This window comes from Suricata suricatta, chromosome 13 (assembly GCF_006229205.1).
Source record: "Suricata suricatta isolate VVHF042 chromosome 13, meerkat_22Aug2017_6uvM2_HiC, whole genome shotgun sequence".
Lineage (NCBI taxonomy): Eukaryota > Metazoa > Chordata > Mammalia > Carnivora > Herpestidae > Suricata > Suricata suricatta.
The window spans coordinates 51,904,619-51,925,855 of record NC_043712.1 but is presented as its reverse complement, the minus strand read 5'-3'; the positions used below and the strand labels follow the sequence as shown (position 1 = coordinate 51,925,855).

Sequence of the window (21,237 nt, the reverse complement as noted above, 5' to 3'; positions counted from 1 at the left end):
AACGGCTCCGAATCGCAACCGCCGCCGCCGCTGCCGCCGCCGTCGCTGCGCTGCTCCCGCGCGGCTCCCGCTCGGCGCCCGCTAGCACTGGGGCGAGACCAATTGCTCGCCGAGGGAAGGGGGACAACGCAGCATCGGTCAGAGGTACGTAGCTCGGAAGCGGAACTTCAGAAGACGACAGATCTCCAGGTTGGCTTTACCCATCAGAGACAGCCAGATGGAGAGAGACACTGTTGCGAAGGAATAAAGAAGTGGGCGAAAGTAGCTCGGCCTCAGGCGGATCCCCCCTGCGGTTTGCAGAGTGGTCGGGCCCGGCCCGCCCCTGCTGGCTCCTCTGCGTGTGTGTATTTGTATGTGTACTGTATGTAAAAGGCGGGGAGGGAGGAAACGATTGTTGTGGACGGGGTTTGGGGGCGGGTATCCGGGCCTCCAGCCCTTGGCTGTGTGTTAGGGAGAACCTGGCAGCCTAAGTTGCATGTTCTTGCATGGTTTCCCAGGGTGGAGAGGCTTTAATGCTGCACTTGCGCGGTTTGCACCATCCATCCAAAAAAGAACTGTGCAAAAACCCATAGATGAAATCGGAGCATGAGGGTGTGCAGCTTGTAGGCCTCTTACACCTCGCTGAATGGGCCTCACAGTAGTCTTCCTTGAAATTGTGATATGAGAAAGCACTGTTTCTTTTATATTAAATTTAAAGCATCAAAGAACTATTAAGAAAACTGCAATCCTTACGAATGCAAAATGTGAAGGGAAGAAAACAATGACAGGAAAGCATAAGTCTTTTAGATAGGATGTGGGTTTGGGCCCGTACTAAATTTTATCTGCATCTAAATTTTATTTCTCTGGTAGAATGATAGCTGGGAGGTGGAAAGTGTAGACATGTTTCTAAGCCTCACATGATGTAGCTCTTAAAATACTCTTCAAGGGATTTCTAAAATTATTTTATTCTTTGATCCTTCAGCCAATGCATTTGTTAATATGTTGGTAGTAATATGCCTGGCTTTCTAATGTGAATTGGTATTGTAATATTTTTACTGTACCAGAACTATGTCACTAGAATTGTCTAATTTTATCTAACCATTAACATTCACCCAAGTTCCTAATAAATGTAGTAAATAAACAAAATGAATAAAAATCAATCTTAAATTTTGTTTCATGCTTCTTTGAATCCCACTTCCCCAAAAAGTACCTACTGTGTGTCAAGCTTTATCGGGTGCTGGGGATACAACCATGAGCAACAAGCACAAATTCTTCCCGAGACAGAATGAAAACATGGGAAAGCCTAAGAATACTAAAATATGTAAATAATGGCATGTAGCTCATACTTCTTAAAATGAAGAACTCACAACTGGAAATAAATCAGGCAAAGCTTTAATAAGTAGGTAAAAATTGAGAAGAATTCTTTAATAGCGATACACATGTTTTTAAAAGGAATGAAAACATTCCCAGTGCAAATTGTTCTGCAGGGAATTTCAAGAGACTAAGTCATAGGGCAGCGACAGGCAGAGAGTTCTACCTGTTGCAAAAAGAGAAATTGACTGGCAAAGCAAAGGGAAGGCTTGGAAAAGGTCTTGAAGCCTCTCCTCCTGATTAGTTTGATATGATGTATGCTAGGCAGCTAAGTTGCTGAGCGAGAAAGTAAGGGTGAATCTTTAAAAAGTTTCTCTTGCTTTGCTACAAAGTAGATGACAGTAGAAAGAGCCTGGAGGTTACTGTTGTACTCCCTAAGCAACCCATTTCTAAAGGAGACTGGTGACTGAAAAAGGGAAGAGCTAAGAACACAAAAGAATGATTTTCAGGCAATAGCCATAAATCATGCACAGGAAAAGTAGAGAAAGATGTAGTGAAGAAAATTCTGAGACACTTGAGTAGGAAAGACCAAGGCATCATCCAGCCACTATTTCTTGTGCACCTCCTTTGTTCTAACCTTCTTAAGGCTTTGCAGTTCCAAATGTTGGTCCAGGGCCCAGCAGCACAAGCTTCCCCTCACCAGACTTGCTAAATCAGAATCTGCATTTTAACGGGATCCCCAGGTGATTCTTATGCATATTCAAGTTTGAGAGACTTCTGCTGTGGAGATACTACGGGCCTCTGGAACGCACAATCAAGTGGGGAAAACAGACCTGTAATAGATAAATTACAATTCATACGAAAAGATAACATTTTATTAGTGCTAAATGTTGGAACAAGTATAAAGGGAGTGGTTACTGTGAGTGGGGGAGAGGGGTAGGAGTCCTCAGAAAAGAAATGAAAATAGAAGGAAAACGGAAAAGCATTGATGTTTTGGTGTTAATGTTAAAAATATAAAGTACAAACTTAGCTCTTGCTATCTTTAAGTTTGGTCATTTCCATTTATGATAGTCTATAGACAACAAGCTATACCCTTGGAACAATAAGTCAGGGCAAAACAGGTGGTAGTTTAAGCCTCCAGAGAACAAAAGCCCAGGATCCCTGGGAGCAGCAGATCGGAAAGGGAGGGAAAGGGGGAGTGGAGAGGGAGGAGGGGGGATTGTGCTCATCAGAGCCACTTGGAGAGCTTTTCTGAACTATTGAGAGCCTGTGCCCCTCTCCAGCCGTGCTAGACGCACCCTGCACCCATACTCAGCCTTCTTATGGGGGACGCCAGGAAAAGTACAGCAAGGTAGAAGTGAAAGAGCAATCAGAATGTTGTAAGGAGAAAATACAATTTCCAAAAACAAATGAAGCAAGGGGTTGGGGGATGGGAGAGCTAAATGAATCGAGGAAGGAACATGATATATAGTCTATTTTATCTGAGTGCTCTTATCCCCATTTTACAGATGAGAAAACAGGCTCACAAAAGTTCAGCAACTTGCCCCAAATCACACATCTAGTCAAGCAGCCAAGGCAACATTCCAGCCAGTCAATTCTCAAGTCCACGCCTTTGTGTGGTCCCACACCACCTCTAGGTGGAGCAGGGGGCCGGCAGTGCTGGATACCGAGGAGCTTATAATTAGAAAAAGATGCTGGAAGGAAAAGCACCCAGCACTTTTCCAACTTCTGTCTTTGGACTTGAAAGTATTTCCAGCGTAAATTTCCTACTGACCTGCTTCTGCCCCACCCAATTCCCCAACTTTTCCCAGCCCATTCTGTTAACTCCTTCTAGTTTTAAGAGAGTCAGCCCAAAAATCACCTCTGGAAAGGCTTCTGACCTCATCTTACTGTGACATAATTTCTTATTTACCATCCTTATGACTAATATTTAAACCACTTAGAGATAGGCACTACATTAGTCATCAGTGCCTGGCATTTAGCAGACACTAAATAAAATTTTTCTCAAGAAATATTTGTTGAATGCATGAGAAGAAGGGCCAAGTGAGAAACTCCCTTGTCCCTTAGTCTGAGAAAACAGATAAAAAGACACTTTAAAAGACATTTGTTTTTGTTTTGACTTTGTGAATTTTTCATGTACAAAGGTTAACCCTTTCAAAGCACTGGTCTGGTTTCATTGACTAAAATACATCCATTTACTGGCTTTGTTAATGGAACTCTTTCTAAATACATATCCTCCAAATTTAGCGAGGACAGGGATGGACAGCTGACCTGGGAGTGGTGTTGGTATCTATTCTGAAGCTGCGTGGACTGTGTTGTTCTAGTGGAATTTTAAAAATCTCTGCACGACCTTGTCTGTAATCACCTCTCACCTCAGAAACTTGCTTCACTTCTTTCTTAGAAGCGGATGTAGAGGTCCAGTCTCAGTTAAAGCTCCTCTCATCCCACAGGCCTATGAACCACGCTCCTCTTTATTCTTCTGCTTCTTTTTTTTTTTTTTTTAAGTTTCCCCTTCTCATCTTCTTTCCTGTACATTCTTCCTCATTGCATGCTCTCACTTTCTGACTTAGGTCACACCGAGAAGTATAGCTTTGAAAGCGGAATGATCCCTTGGTTTGGTCCATAGGCCTACTAATGTGATAATACATTTTATTATCTTTGTGCCTTTGGTTCTTCTGAGGGTGGAGAAATGAGTGGTGATTGCCAGGGTTAGGAACTGTAAAGGGAGGGAATGGGATGGCTACAAAGTGGTAACACGAGGGGGATTTTCATGGTGATGGAATAGTTCTGCATGCATCTTGATGGGAGAATCTACCCATGGCACAAAAATGGCCTAGAACTGTACATACATCTTGTACCAATGTCAGTTTCCTTTTTTTGTCATGGTACTTGGAGTTGGTTAAGATGTCACCATTAGAGGAAATGGGTGAAGGGATATATAGGACCTTTCTGCATAATTTTTTCCCATTTCCTGTGAATCTATAATTTTTCCAAATTAAAGTGAAAACACCAGGTATATATATTGAAGATTCAAGAGAAGTTTTTTGTTTGGGGCAAGGAAAATCTGCTTGTGTTTATAGGTACTAGGAAGTTAGGAATAGGGCTAGGAGAAGGAGAGAAATGCAATATTGCAGTATCTTCTCACCTGTGTGCGTGCGTGTGACACATGGCTCCTAAAATCCTTGCTTCGTCTGCACCACCATGAAGATTTCCCCAGTGCCACCACCCTTAGAGTCATCCCAACCCCGGCCCCTTGCAATTCCTAACCATTGGCCATCACTACAGATCTCTCCATCCTTATAATGTTGTCATTTCAAATTTTGTCATTTCATTTCATTATATACAAGGAATCATACAGTATGTGACCTTTGCAGATGGGCTTTTCCCACTCATCTTAATACTTTTAAAACCCATTTAAGTTTTTCTGCAAATCAACATTTCATTAATTTTTGTAAATTTACATAGTTTGTTTAGCCATTCACCTATCAAAGGGCGTTTTGGCCATTTCCAGGTTTTTGCTACTATAATGAAAATTGCTGTAAACATTCCTGTACATGTTTTGTGTAGCTTGAAGTTTTTATTCCTCTGGGATACATGCCCAGGAGTGCAATTACCGGGTCATATTGTAGTTGCATACTTAGTTTGTTAAGAACTCGCCAAACTATCTTCAAGAATGACTTCACATTTTACATTCTCACCAATCATGTACAAGAGATCTAGTTTTTCCACACCGTCACCACCATTTGGAATTGTCACTAATTTTTCTTTTCACTGTTCTAATAGGTGTGATCTTAATTTCCATTTCCTTCTTTAAATATTTGTTTGTTTGTTTGTTTGTTTGTTTGTTTGTTTTGAGAGGCGGGGGAGAGTGTGTATGTGCACCCCCTCACACAAGCCGGGGAGGGGCAGAGAGGGGGACAGAGAATCCTAAGCTCTGCACTGACAGGGGGCTTGAGCTCACAGACAGGCAGATCATGAACTGAGCTGAAATCAAGAATTGGACAGTTAACCCACTAAGCCACCCAAGTGCTCTTTAGTTTCCATTTCCCTAATGATTAGTGATATTAGACATCTTTTCAGGTGCCTATTTACCGTTTGTGTATCCTCTTTGGTGTAATACCTCTTCATGTCCTTTGCCCATTTTCTAATTGGATTAGTGTTTTTACTGTTGAGTTTGGAGCATTCTTTATATATTTTTCATAAGAATCCTTAATTCTTTTACATAATTTGTAAATAGTTTTTACAAATATAGATTTTAATAAATATTTTTATACAAATATATTTTGGTAAATATTTTTAGACAAATATAGATTTATAAACTTATTACATGATTTGTAAATATTTTCTATACCTCGTCTTTTCATCTTCTTTACAGGATCTTTCACTGACTAAAAGTTGTTTATATTGATGAAGTCCTATTTATCAACTTTTTCTTTTGTAGATTATGTTTTTGTTGTCATGTCTAAGAACTCTTCACCAAGCCTGAGATCCCAAAGATTTTTCTCTTATGTTTTCTTCTAAAAGTTTTAGAGATTAATATCTTGTGTTTAAACCTATGATCCATTTTGAGTTAATTTTTTGGACATTTAGATAGAGGCTTATTTTATGTATTTGTTTATTTATTTACCTACTTACTTATTTACTTATTTATGTCTATAGATATCCAAATGCTCTAGCAGCTTTGCTGAAAAACTATCCTTGTTTCATTGAATTCATCCTTTTTTACCTTTGTCGAAAATCATTTTATCATATTTGTGTGAGCTCATTTCTCTATTTTTTTCACTTGATCATTTTGTCTTTCTGTCTGAGTCTTGTCTTTGATTAGTGAAGTACAATACACTCTCTTGATGACTGAATCTCTGTAATAAATCATAAAACAAGATATAGTAATTTCTTCCATTTTATTTTTGGCATTCAATTTTTTTCTGGATATTCTATTTCTTTGGTTTTCCATAAAAATTATAGAATAAGCTTATCTCTATCTATTTAAAAATCTTCCTGATATTTTGATAGGAATTATATTAAACTTACATGTCAGTTTGGGGCGGAATTTTTAAAATTTTTAATGTTTATTGTTTGAGGGAGAGAGAGACAGAGTGTGGGTGAGAGAGCAGCAGAGAGGGAGACAAAGAATTTGAAGCAAGCTCCAGGCTCTATGGTGTCAGCACAGAGCTGGACATGGGGCTCGAACTCACTAACCATGAGATTATGACCTAAGCAGAATTCAGATGCTTAATCAACTGAAACACCCAGGTGCCTCAGTTTGGGGAAGATTTATATCTTTACTAGGATGAGTCTTTTAATCCATGACTACAATATGTCTGTCCACTAATTTAAATACTCTTTAATTCCCTTCATTAGCATTTGTTATTTTTATCCTATAAGCCCCATATATGGTTTGTTAATTTACACTAAGTATGTAATTTTTTGGAACTATTAAGATTTTAATTTTAGTGTCCATGTGTTTATTTCTAGTTTGTAGAATTGATTCTTGTATGTTTATTTTATATTTTGAAAACTTGCTGAACACATTTATTAGTTTTAGGAGGGTTGGTTTTGGGGTTTTTTTTGTCTTTTTATGGGGTGTCTGGTAATTTCTTGGGATTTCTACATAAACAATCATGTTTCTGCAAATAAGGACAAAAAACGCACTTTACATAATTTTAGTTCTTTTAAATTTTTTTGAGGATAGTTTTATGGCCAGCCCAGGATATGGTCTATCCATATGTCTGTAAGGACTGCATATTCTGCTTTGTTGAGAACAATTCAATAAATGTCAATTTATATCCTATTTTGCTGGTTGATGTCATTGAGTTCTTGTATATTCTTCATTATTTTTGTTTATTTGTCCTATCAATTGTTGAGAGAGAGATAATTGAAGTCTCCAACTATAGTCGTAGATTTATCTATTTCTCCTTTCAGTTCTATCAGTTTCTTTCTGCTTTCTGTATTTTGTAGCTCTATTGTTTGGAATACAGATGCTGAGAATTGCTATGGTTTTGCCGTGTTTCCTTTATCATCTTTTATCATTATTGGTTTTCTCTATTTTTGGTGTTTTCTTTTTGTTGTTGTTCAGAAGTCTACTTTATCTGATATCAACATAGCTATTCCTACTTTCATCTGATAAATGTTTTCACAGTATGGATATTGTCCAGCCTTTACTAACATGTTTTATATTTGAGGTGGATTTCTTGTAGACTGCAGATAGGTTGGGTCATGTTTTTTTAATGTTTATTCATCTTTGAGAGAGAGGAAGATAGACAATGTGAGCGGGAAAGGGGCAGAGAGAGGGAGACACAGAATCCAAAGCAGGCTCCAGGACTTGAAACATCAGCACAGAGCCTGAACCCATGAACCGAGAGATCATGGCTTGAGCCAAAGTCAGATGCCCAACTAACTGAGCCACCCAGGCACCCCGTGTCATATACTTTTTTATGATTTTCTTGTAAGTAATCTCTATACCTCACATGGGGCTCAAACTTAAAACTCAAATCAGGAGTTGCATGCTCTACCAACTGATCCAGCCAGGTGCCCCGATTGGGTCTATTTTTAGTCCATGCTGCCAATCTCTGTCTTTCAATTGGTGTATTTAGACCACTTGCATTTAATGTAATCATTGATATGTCAGAGCTTATTTCTGGTATTTTTTGTTCATTTCCTTTTCCCGACCTTCCTGTAGGTTATTGGAACCTTTGTTAAAATTCCATTTTTATTTACCCATAGTTTTTATCATATTTCCTTCATAAATTTTTTAGTTGTTGCTATAGGTATTACATTATACATACCTAATTTAACAAAGGCTACTTCTGTTGATATTTCGCTAGTTTGAACAAAGTATAGAAACCTCTCTTTTCTTTAGGTCCTTTTATTCTCCACCATTTATAAGATGATTATCTTTTTTTTTAATTCCATAATATTTTATTGTCAAATTGTTTTCCATACAACACCCAGTGCTCTTCCCCTTAAGTGCCCTCCACCATCACCACCACCTGTCTTCCCCCCTCCCCCCTCCCCCCAACCCTCAGTTCATTCTCAGCATTCAATAGTCTCTCAAGTTCTGCATCCCTCTCTCTCCCCAACTCTCTCTCCCTCCTCCGCTCCCCCTGGTTCTCCATTAGGTCTCTCTTGTTTTCCTGCTAGACCTAAGATGATTATCTTAAATAATTCTCTTACACACACTGAAAACCACATTAGAAAGAGTTGTAATTTTTGCTTCAACCATAAAACAGAATTTAGAAATAGTCAAGAGGGGAAGTAAAGTCTATTGTATTTACCTATATTTTTACTTGTCCCGTTGTTGTTGTTGTTTTCTTCCTATGGATGTTTTAAGTTTCCTTCTTTATCATGGAGGTAGGACCACAGTTTTTCTCCTTGGTGTTTGATTAAAGTAGGTATTAATTATCTAAACTTTTCTCTCTTGCTAGGCTGCCCCTTACCTGGTTCATTGACTATAAAATATAGGCTTTTTAAAAATGTTTTCTTTTTAATGTTTTCTTGTCCAAGCACCTAATCCAAGCATCTGATCCAAGATATATGAGGTAAAAGAAAACCCAGCAGATAATTCACCACTATGTCATTCCTTGGGTCCCCAAATCTGTAGTCAGTCTGTAATCTCTCCACCTTTCAGAGACTTTTATATTTGCTTTATTTACAATGTCTTGTGGACCTATTTTTCTCTTTCCTTTCATCACCAACCTTGTGGGGAGAAAATAGTTTACTAACAATAGTTTACCTCTACTTAATCATTCACATCTTAACCTTCATCTCCTGTGAAATTGAACTCTTTGAGAGCAAGGACTTGGTTTTGTTCATGACTGTGTCCCAAGGATACAGTGCTGACACAAAGCAAGCTTTGGTAAATATTTTATGTCACTACATTACCATAGTAACTTTTCTTTCTTTATTTTCTCAATCTCTCATCCCAGTATAGAAACTTCATTAGCTCATGCATAAATTAAAATATGTATGCTTTTCTTCCTATGCCTTTCTTTACACCATTAACTTCCTCAGAAATGCGCTTCAATCATTCTCTGTTTATTAATTTTTTTTTCTTCTCTTGAAAGTCCAAATCTAGTTACACTTCTTAGGTCTCTTCTTGGTTTCATCATCCTATTCTAAAATCCTATATATGCTACTTTCTGCAGTACTCATTTTTTTAATTAATGTATTGTTTCAATTAAAAATGCTTTCAGCTTTAATTAACAGAAAACTCTACTGTAGGAGTTTATGCAAAAGATAGATGCTGGCGTTGTAGCTTGATTACTTCAAGGCCAGTGTCTCTTCAGTTCACTGGACCCTTTCCTCATGCTGGCTTGTCTACTTGTGAGCAGAAGATGACTGCTCTTCTGGGAGTCACATCTATGCAGGGCATAGAATGAAGAGAGAGGCTACCCAGGTCCATCTCTTTCTATTTAGAAAACAGAAGTGCTTCCAAAAACCACATTGAGCAGACTTCTCATGTTATCTTATTGAACAATATTTTCTTACACAGCCACTCCTAGCTGGCAAGGGTTGTCAATGGGAATTCAGTTAGCCAAACAATGATATCTCCCATACGCATACATACACAGATACATCTATCTATAATACATTTAGGTAAATCTGTCTCCCTAATTAGTTTGGAAGAACTTTGCGATCAGAGATCCAATCAGAGTTAGTCATTTCATACTTCACACCAGATGAATGGAAGGGTCCCCCTAAGCTCATATGTTTCTGCTACAAACAACAAAGAAAGCATTTAAAGGGGGACTTTAAACCTAATGTAATTATTTAAGAATTATTTAGTTAGCTCGTTTTTTTTCTGAAATTAAAAACTTTTTACGTCAGGGAGAGCCACTATGTAGTCATAGAGCCACTATGAGTTATGGTAGAAGAGTTTCCTTTTCCTTTTTCTTTTTTACAAGAAGTAGATCTTACACAATCATGGGGAGCACTGGAGAAGTGAAGATCCAAGAACCACATCAGAAGGTTAGAGAGGTAGAAACTAAAGAATCAATCTAAGAAACCAAGCATATCCAGCTTCCAAAATAAGACTAGATAGGGAAGGCTGTTGGGGAGATCTCTGGGAAGTCATGCCTCCATTCAACTACAAACTTTATACATCAACTGCCAAACATCTGATGTTGGGCCTGGGGCCACTGTTGGTCAGCAGGGTCAAGTGTTGGGAAGAAAAGCCAGGTGTCGATTGGAGGAGAATGAAGACAAGCTGAAATCTGCTGGTCCTCTATATCTGTCTCTTCCAGCATCTAACCACATAACCTTCAGAGTAATGGCTGCTGCTTCACTTCCACCTCCCAAATTTCTCTGAAATTATTTTTTTTTAATTTTTTGTGTTTATTTTTGAGAAAGAGAGAGACAGCGTGTGAGCAGTGGAGCGGCAGAGAGAGAGGGGGACACAGAATCCCAAGCAGGCTCCAGGCTCTGAGCTATCAGCACAGAGCCCATGTGGGACTGGAACCCACAAAGCATGAGATTGTGACCTGAGCGGAAGTCTGGTGCTCAACCAACAAAGCCACCCAGGCTCCCCTCTCTGAAATTCTTTTGGCCGACTCAAATTTGGAATCATTCAGGGAAGAGGATTCGGGGAAATGCGATCCAGCTTAATCAAGTTGACATAGGACAAACCATCACACTAAGTAAACTATACAAATGGAAGTTGAATCTTATCATTTAGGGACTCAACATGATTGGAATGCCTGAAGGGCCAGGACTATGTCTTAGTCCATTTCTTCAGTCTTTTTTATCCTAGGCAATAATTTGATTCTTAAATCATATGTTGTCCTCATCGATCTTCCTGTCCAAGCCAGTTTGTCCTCTGCTCCGGTACCCATCTCCTAGAAGGAAAAAAAGAGTCCTTTCTTGAATTTAGGCAATAACATGCTGCCCAGGCAGTCTTGTCTTTTAACTTTTACTGGTTATTTGTTTTGCTCTCAGTTCTTCTATTTCTGTTGGCATCCTCTCCTGTTTCCCTATTCTGGCTACAGTCCTTGTGTGTTCTCTAGTACATCTAGCTGCTTCTCCCCTGCCTAAGCGTGTTCATGAAACATGACTTTTAAGTAGTAATTTATCTTTGGGTGATGTAGTTCTCCCATTTTTGTTTTAACTAACCAATATATATTCAACTGCAGATATTTATTGAACATCTCAGACATCATCTTATCCTCCAGAGAAATTTAAAGTACAAATACATCTACATAACAAGAGAAGAAATAGAATATACCAACATAAAGCAACAAATTTCAGTAGCTTTCAGAGTTCAGAGAAGGGAATTGAATTCTGCCTTCCTGTGGGCCCTTTATCTACCTTTTCCAACTAAGGAACTTCATATAAAATTTCCAAGTCTTCATAATATTACCCTGGTATTTATATTATAAGTTATCTATGAATAGTAAAGTTAGTTGTTTTAGTATGCAGAATTTAAGTAATATTAAATAAAACAGTATTGGAAAAAGCTATATACAAAAGTTTGTAAAGGAAGATGTAATAATAATTTTAAACCACATTAAAATTGAAGAAATACTGACTGTGAAAATGTAAATACAGAACTAGGAAAATGAGGCTGTAATTTTATTTCACTGACTCTATTTAGAAATTATTTTCCATTTTACACTGAGTCAGTGACATGGACTTCTGGGGTGCGTTATTAGTGTTGCATACATTCATTCAAGCTTAGTTTTTAATTCATAAAATCTGTGATTTAATGGCATGAATAAACAATACACTGGTAGTGGTTTTAGAACATTTTACTCACATACAACATCATCACTAATGAATGCCAGTTTTTTGAGGACAGTGCAAATATAGAAAATGTTTTTTTTTAATGAAGTTATGCATTTCCCCTTTATATAAAAATTAAATACCAGGGCACCTGAGTGGCTCAGTTGGTTGAGCATTGGATTTCAGGTCAGGTCATGATCTCATGGTTCATGAGTTCAAGCCTCATATCAGGCTCACTGCTGTCAGCACAGAGCCTGTTCAGATCCTCTGTCCCCTTCTCTCTCTGCCCCTCCCCTGCTTACTTTCTCCCTCTCTCTCTTAATAAATAAATCTTAAAAAATTAAATGCCGTGAACTATTTAGACTGTAGTTATATTTTCATATTGAGATATATGAATAGGAAAGGGAAATATGACCAAGCTTATTATGAAGTTTAAGTGTGGATTTACATATAATAAAGTACAATTGTCCAAAGCTGCATGACTGAGGAAATGGTCATAAATTCTGTCCAGGAGCAATGCTGAGAAGTTGTCATATGTTTTCCTTTTCTTTTTTAAATTTTATTCATTTATTTTGAGAGAGAGAGAGAGAGACTGTGTGTGAGTGGGGGGAGGGGCATAGAGAGAAGGAGACAGAGAATCCTAAGCAGGCTCCATGCTGTCAGCACAGAGCCCACATGGGGCTCAAACCCATGAACCATGAGATTATGACCTGAACTGAAATTGAGAGTCAGAGGCTTAACCAACTGAGCCACTCAGGGGCCCCTATATTCCATTTTAGAAGTAAAAGAAATGCATAGCCCCTGATTGTCTTTCAATTACTAGTTTAATTATAGAATATAGCAAGAAGGTAGATGGCCCCAAATATCCCAAACTTGCTTGTAGTTTTAGTTTGGAATGGTGTTTATAAATATGAAACATGATTTTAAAGCAGGAGTCATAAACTAGAGCCCCATAAGTTGAATCTGACAAGTAATTTCTTTTTTTTTCCTGAGAAGTAATTTTCTATCTTTTTAAGTTTATTTGTTTATTTTGAGAGAGAGAGAGCAAGAGAGAGAGAGTGCGCACACGTGTGCACAAGCAGGGGAGGGGCAGAGAGAGAGAGAGAATCCTCAACAGGCTTTGCATTGTTAGCACAGAGCCACACAAAAGGCTTCATCTCTCAAATCCATGAGATCATGACCTGAGCTGAAATCAAGAGTCAGACCCTTAATGGATTGAGCCACCCAGGTGCCCCTGTCACGTGTTTTCTTTGCCAACATTTAGGTAAGAGGAACCTTAAGATGTAGAATTCATTCTAGAGGATGCAAAGCTCAACTTCTCTTTCAGTCTAATCTCATCAATACAGTTTAGATTTGGTCAAGCCTCTCAAATTCAGTTAAGTATCTTTTTACCCACTCCTACTTCATGACTCCTGGTTAGGGCAAAACAAAAAGGAGGAAAAAAGATATACTGAATTTTTATCTTTATCTCCTGTCTTAGTTTACTCTCAATATGGCACCTTAAGTCTTTCAAGGGAATTTTTTTTTCTATTTCAGGATACCTTACAAAAGCTCAGATACCTGCATTTAAAAAACACTTTTTAATTGTGGTAAAATATAATATAAAATTTGCCATTTTAACCATTTTAAGTGTGCATGCAGTTCAGTGGCATTCAGTACATTTCCACTGTGTTGCAGCCATCACCACCTTCCATCTCCAGAACTCTTTCCTGATCCTAACATGAATGCTTCTTGTCCTAATTTACTTGTTTGAGAGTAAGATCATTGGGAAAGAGAGGAAATTGAAAAAAAAAATAGCATATTCTATGTGTTAGTCATGTTGCTGATTGAAAGAGAGTGAGCAGTAGTATCTTGACCTTGGTTAGTAGTCTGCTTCCAGAAGTCATGAAGAAATATGTATAGAGAACAGCTCAGATTACACATAATGTTCCTTGCTAGGAATTATGCCTTTGATCCCCAAGGTGTAACTCTTGGATTTATTGTGCTGGGTTGAATCTCAAGGGATCTTATACTATTTTTTTTAAATCCCTATAGTCTCAAACTCACTACAAACAGGCTAAACTTGGCCATTCCTAAGGGCTATGAAAACCTTTCTCTAGAGTTGAGAAGAGGCTCAGAAAGGTAAAACCAAGAACAAGAGTGACAAAGAAAAAGAAACAGTTCCCTTGACAGCATAGATTAACAGGTCAGAGACATCTACACCCTCCCTGTCTTCTGAATCTTGGGCCCTTCTCTGAAATCTCCTTGTTCTAGACAGGGTAGAGGGTGGGAAGATGAGACTCTAGGCTTTCTTACTATACCAGCTGCATAAAACAGGATAGGATTAAACAACCCAAGGAATTAGGACATTTAAAGAGAAGGAAATTGCAAAACCAAAATAAAAACTGAAAATTCCAGAGGGAATAAAGCAATCAAAAAAGTTCTCCCAAAAGATTCTAAAACCATGATGCTAATAATAATTTTAAAATTATCATTGAATGCTTATTATGTGCTCACAAAACTCCTATTAGGAAGGTACAATTTTTACCCATTAAATTTTTTTTTTACATTTATTATTGAGAGAGAGAGACAGAGCACAAACAGGGGAGGGACAGAGAGAGAAGGAGACATAGAATCCGAAGCAACCTCCAGGCTCTGAGCAAACCGTCAACACAGAGCCTGACTCGGCCCGAACTTGCGAACCACGAGATCATAACCTGAACTGAAGTCGGTCGCTCAACCGATTGAGCCACCCAGGCGCCCCTGAAAAATTTTTTTTCTAATGTTTATTTATTTTTGAGAGACAGAAAGAGAGACAGAACATGAGCAGGGGAAGGGCAGAGAGAGTGAGAGAGACACAGAATCTGAAGCAGGCTCCAGGCTGCAAGCTGTCAGCACAAAGCTGGACCCAGGGCTCAGAACCCACAAACCAGGAGATCATGACCTGTGCTGAAGTGGACACCTAACCGACTGAGCCTCAAATTTTTTCCCATTTTTTGGTGAGGAAACTGAGGCACAGAGAGGATAAGAGGCTTTATTTAACCCATTCATTCTAACAACACTTATCTGTTTGGTGAGAGGTGCTAGGGATTCAACATGTTTGATATTGGCCATTCTGACCTCCTGTAATTTACGATCAAATGGAGGATGTAAATAAACAAACAAAAATGCAAGCAGGCAAATGAATGTTTCCATATCAAATCAGGTGATATGAAAGGAACATATGAAAAGGAAGGTGAGTGTGGGACTAATTTAGGCAAGGTAATCAGGGATGACATGTCTACAGAGCTGAGGTCTAAACAGTCCCTTAAAGGAGAAGAATGAGTTAATCAGTCCAAGGGTAAAGGAGGAGTTCCAGGCAAGATGAATAGCATGTGCAAAGAGCTTGGTGTATTACTGAAGCTCAAATAAAACCTGTTTAGCTGGAGTGCGGAGCGATGGGTGGGAACAAAGCATTAGCTGATGTTGAAAGACTCCAGGTCCTGCTGGGACGGAGACTACAATAAAAGGTTTCAACTTTACTCTCTCTTTTTAATATGTGCCCATATATTAACTGTCATTAGCTCCTGGTAGTGGGGTTAGGGTTGTTTTTTATATTTTTCTTTTTTTAGCCCGTAGTTTTGAAGTTTTAAAAGCAAGCACGTATTACTTACGTAAAAACAAAACCAAACCTTTTCTCTTTTAAAAGTGGATGTGGATGTTAAATGATTGCATATAGTCACATTCACATCTATGTGAAATGTCAGTAAGTGGCAAATCTAGATATAAGGAGCAGCTCACATTGTGATGCTGGTTGTTTAGCTCTATAAAAAAACAGACAAATAAAGCAATTTAACCGGTTGGGCAAATTTTATGGCGTGTAACCTATACCTCAATAAATCTGCTTTGAAAAACGGAAGTGAGCACAAACATGGGATAATTTTTAAAACCAGAGACAAAATAAGGCAAAAGAAAGGCAAAAGAAAGGTTTGGCTCCCCTGGAGCCTGTAAAGAAGCTTAAAACTTTGCCCAAATGTGCACCCTTTTGCAAAATGACCGGAGTCCACTCCAAATCCTTTTGCTTCTGACATTTGCTCTTAATTGAAAAGGAATTACAATGAGAAGTGGGGCGGGGTACAGGCAGAATATAAGAATAAATTGTAATTAATTATAAGATAAAAATAATAACATTAGCCATAACAGAAATAAAATAAGGGCTGCAGTTGTGACCATCAAACGCTTTGTTTCTAGAACAGTTTTTTTTAGGGTTAAAGTATTTTGGGCTGCTTAGAATCTTTGGAACAACCTCTTCAAAATTGGAGAACTCTCCGTAGTAGGAAATCTGTTTTCTCAAATTAGAAGCCCCCAAGTTGTGTTTCGCAGCCTTTCTTGTTCCTCGACTTGTGACCTAAGTTCCACCACCCACAAGCATTTGCGGGAATCTTTGATTCAGAAGCGAGGACACAGGCAGCCGTGTCTCGGGAGGAAGGACCTGCAGAAGCGGTGTGTTTGTGTGATTGGCGATGGTGGACACTTTCTTAACAAGTCAATTCTGTGGGATGATTTTTCCCCTCAGTTTGGGAGATTTTTCTGGTTATTTAATGCTGTGTGACAAACGACTTCAAAACTTAGTGGCTTCAAAAGACAACTCTATTGCTATTTCTCATAATCCTGTGGGTCAAAAATTTGAACAGGGCACAGAAGGAATAGTTCGTTTTTGCTCCCTGCGGTGCCTGCAGTGACTGAGCCCTCCAGGATGGCTTTTTCGCTTACACGCTGGTGCTTTGCTCAGAGAACTCAGGTAGCTGGAGTGGCTGAATATGGGTCGTATGTCTGTGGCCTTGGTTCTCAAAATTGGCTGGGTGCCTCCTCAGGTCATCCCTGTATGGTCTTGTGCTTCCACTCCTCCATGTGGTTTCTGCAACTGGTTTCTCCCCTGGGATAGCTGGACTGAGAAGGGGAGAGTTTTCCTCAGTGAGAACAAATGGTGCCAGGTCTTCCTAAAGCTTAGGGCCAGAACCGGCACAGTATCATTTCACTGCATTTTATTGGCTAAAACAAGTCCCAGAGTCACCCTGGTTTTAAGGGATGAGGTCTCCACAAGGGTTTGACAACCAAGAGGCGCAGTTCACTACAGGCCACCCGGTTACTGTCTCCTATACTCGGCATAAAGCCTTTCCCTTCAGCCCTTCTAGCTACTCAGTAAACTCTTCCATGAAATATAATAAATACCTTTCTGCTTGAACTATCTAAAGATTCTAGTGACTGAAATTCTCAATGCTAATATATTCTCTATGATTAAATTAAAAACCAAGGTCCTAATAATAGTAGCAACATTATTTTTCTTCTTCTTATCCCTATGTGATTATCAAAATTCCCACATTGTTCCTTAAAGCCTTCCACAGTTATTTCTAGGAGCCCGTGTGGCTGTTCCACGTCAAAACTCTCTCACCTCAAAAGATATTAGTTAGGCTTAGAAGGGGTTTTTTTATTTATATTTTTTTATGTTTTTAATTATTTTTTTTTTTTTTGAGAGAGAGAGAGAGAGACAGAGTGCAAGTGGGAAAGGGGCAGAGAGAAAGGAGACACAGAATGTGAAGCAGGCTCCTCCAGTCTCTGAGCTGATAGCTCAGAACCTGATGTGGGCTTGGACTTGTGGATGGTGAGATCATGACCTGAGCTGAAGTTGGATGCTTAACCAACTGAGCCACCCAGGGTTCCCAGGCATAGAAGTTTTAAAGATAAGTTTTATCAACCTTTCAAAGAAAAGTTATTCTTCTAGTATTTAAATATGAATATGAAAAGATTGTTAATTTATTTTTACAACTCTAGTATAATGCTAACACTAAACCATATTAAAAAAAAATAGCATGAAAGGAAAAGTATAGCCCAGTCTCACTTATGAATATAATTACAAACTTAAAAAAATGGCAACTCAAATCCAACAGTTATTACAAATATAATAAATTCAAATATAAATTTGAATGTGGTGATCAAGTAGTCTGGAATTACAAAGGACTCAATGTGAGAAAACATTAATGTAACCTATTGTGTTAGTAAGGTAAAGTAGAAAAATGATTATGTGGTAGGACATTAAACTTGACATTTCGATTGAGGTGCTAGTCAGCTTCAAAGTGAGTCATGAGGCACATGTAAATACAGGGAATAAACTGATAGTTGCTAGAGGAAAGGGAGTGGGGGCTTGGGCAAAATTGTTGAAGGGGAGTGGGACACACAGGCTTCCAGTTATGGAATGTAAGTCACAGGAATAAAAGGAACAGCATAAACAAAAGAGTCATTGGTATAGTAATAGCATTCTACAGTGACAGATGGTATCTATCCATCCTAGTGGCGAGCATAGCATAGTGTAGAAACTTGTTGAATCATTAAGTTGTATACCTGAAACTGATGTAATATTGAGTGTCAGCTACACTAAAAAATGACAACAATAAATTAAACAAAAGAAATACTACATGTTTCACAAGAAAGGGAAGCTTTTCTTATTTTGTTTAATTACTTGATAAAATTAATTTATTTATTATTATTTTTAACTTTCTTTTTTAATGTTTATTTAACTTAGAGAGAGAGAGACAGAGTGTGAGCAGGGGTGGGACATAGAGGAAGACACAGAATCCAAGCAGGCTCCAACCTCTGGCTGTCAGTACAGAGCCTAACACGGGGCTCGATCCCACAAACTATGAGATCATGCCCTGAGCCGAAGTCAGATGCTTAACCAACTGAGTCACTCAGGCGCCTTAATTTAATTTATTTTTAAAGATAATTAAATTTTTATTATTTATTTTATTATTTTTAAATGTTTATTTAATTTTGAGAGTGGGGAGAAGGGCAGAGAGAGAGAGAGATGGGGATAGAGGACCTGAAGCAGGCTCTGTGTTGATAGCAGAGAGCCCAATATAGGGCTTGGACTCACAAACCATGAAGTCATGACCTGAGACAAAATCAAGATTAAGATGCTTAACCAACTGAGTCCCCCAGACACTCCAAGATTTTTATTTATTTTTTAAAAAATGTTTTGGATGTTTATTTATTTCAGAGCATGAGCAGGGAAGGGACAGAGAGAGAGGATGCAGGGAAGGGACAGAGAGAGAGGATGACACAGAATCTGAAGAAGGCTCCAGGTTCTGAGCTGTCAGCACAGACCCTGATGTGGGGCTCAAACCCATGAATCCTGAGATCATGACCTGAGCTCACGTTGGACACTTAAAGGATTGAGCCACCCAGTGCCTCAGTAAGCAACATTATTAAAAGTCCTTCCCTTGAGGTTGTTTTCCAATGCACATAGTGACTGTGATGTGGACTGATGGCCAATAAAAGACAGGTACAAGATATTCGTAGCAGAATTATTCATATTAGCCCAAATTGAAAGCTTTCTAAATGCTTATCAACAGCGAAATGGAAAAATAAATGTGATATATTGTCCTGTAGTGAATTAAAGAATGGCTTACTGAATCATTTAATAAGATTGATAAGTTTCACATGCATTGAATAAAAGAAATCAGATACAAAATAGTACATTCTGTAATATTCCATTTATGGAAAGGTAAAAAAAATAGGCAAAACTAGCCTATATTGATAGAAGTTGACATAATGGTTGGATATAGAGTGAGCATAGTGAGTAAGAGGGGTATAAGGAAAAGTTTGGGGTGTGGCAATATCAAGGTTCTTGATCTGGGTGCTAGGTACATCGATGTTCTCATTTTTAGAATTTTATTGAGCTGTGTATGATGTATACTACATTATTTTAGAAAATTACAGACACAAAATTTTCCAGACCTAGAGAGTATGAGATCATCTCACAATAGCAGAAGTTAAGTATAAATTGTCTGCTCCCTTTTACCCCCTTCCTCCAAGTAGCAAATGAGAAAAGAAGGTAGTCACTTCATTTTCCTCTATGAAAGCTAGCCTCCCACCTGAAACCAGGCCCTACTTAAAGTTGTGTGGTTGGGGAAATCTTAACCTTTGCATGCAGCTTACAGTGTTAATGTAGATTAATTCATATATTGGACAAGACATCCTAATTACTGAATTGAAAATAGATTTTGCCTCTTCCTATGCTCTCTGGATTTCCAGTTATCTAAGAGTGATAAGAAAAGTCAAACTTGAGTTTCATTCAGGAGGGTGGAATAAACCTTGCCCACATTTTAAAGGGACCATGAGAAATAACAAATAGGTGCATTTTGATTATATCCCACTAGTTTGCTCGTTTAATGTACCACTTATAGATCCCTTCGTAGCTTATAAGCACAATGATTGAGTGTTCACACTGTTGTGTGACACGCGCCTCCCTCAGATCTCATTGCAATATTGGCACATCACCCACGTGAAATAGAAATACCACTTACAGTGCTCACTCCCAATGCAAAAACAGGCCTTTGGGTTTTTTTTTTAAATAGGAAATTAGTAAGAGAAAGATAATTTCTTAATATAAAAATAATTTCTAATAAATTATCCATCAAAATTATATTTAAAGGGAGTAAAAGTCGGGGGTGCCTTAGTGGTTGGTTGAGTCAGTTAAGTGTCTGACTTTGACTCAGGTCCTGATCTCGCCATTCATGGATTGGAGCTCTGTGCTGACATCTCATAGTCTGGAGTCTGGAGCCTGGAGCCTGCTTTGGATTTTGTGCCCTCTCCCCCCACCCCCTGTCCCTCTCCTGAACGCACTCTGTCTCTCTCTCACTCAAAAATAAATAAAAATTGGGAAAATTAAAGGGCATAAAGGTAAGGATTATTTCACATTAATGTCACAGATAAGATAAATGTTTTTGCCCCTTTTATTCATATATTTTCAGAGAATCCTATCCAAGGTAATAAACTAGATAACACAAGTGAATTATAACTACCAAGATTGAAGAGAAAAAACTCTCTGGGGTTCCTGGCTCAGTTGGTACAACCCATGACTCTTGATTTCAGAGTTGTGAGTTCAAACCCCACATTGGGCATAGGGCTTAGTTAAAAAGTCATTATTTAGAGACAATACAATTATTATCCAAAATATTCCAAGAGAATGAATTAAATGGACATTGGCATTAATTCTGAACTATCTTAAGATAACCATAAGAGGAGTATATTAAAAATGAATATTCTATATGTTATACTTACATATTCACATTATTATATTTATATAAGGATAAAAAATAGGCAAAACTTAACTGTCTGATAGAGGTTAGGATAATGGTTGAATTTAGAGTAAGGTCATGACCTAAAGGTGGTCCAGTTAGAGAATGTAATGGGATCGGGGGGGGGGGGGGGGGG

General features: G+C 38.4%; 1 long non-coding RNA gene and 1 other non-coding gene across 2 annotated transcripts in view; one reads left to right on the top strand and one right to left on the bottom strand.

Annotated features, from left to right (window-relative positions):
- Positions 1–10,784: 10,784 nt before the first annotated feature.
- The window catches only part of LOC115275711, a 14,375-nt gene continuing 3,922 nt past the window's right edge, over positions 10,785–21,237 (bottom strand). The window contains exon 3 of the long non-coding RNA XR_003901706.1: positions 10,785–11,123. This is a non-coding gene — a long non-coding RNA (uncharacterized LOC115275711). The remainder of the gene's footprint in view (positions 11,124–21,237) is intronic.
- LOC115277186 lies at positions 20,208–20,311 on the top strand. Its single transcript, XR_003902292.1, has one exon. It is a non-coding gene; the product is annotated as a small nucleolar RNA U13 (small nucleolar RNA).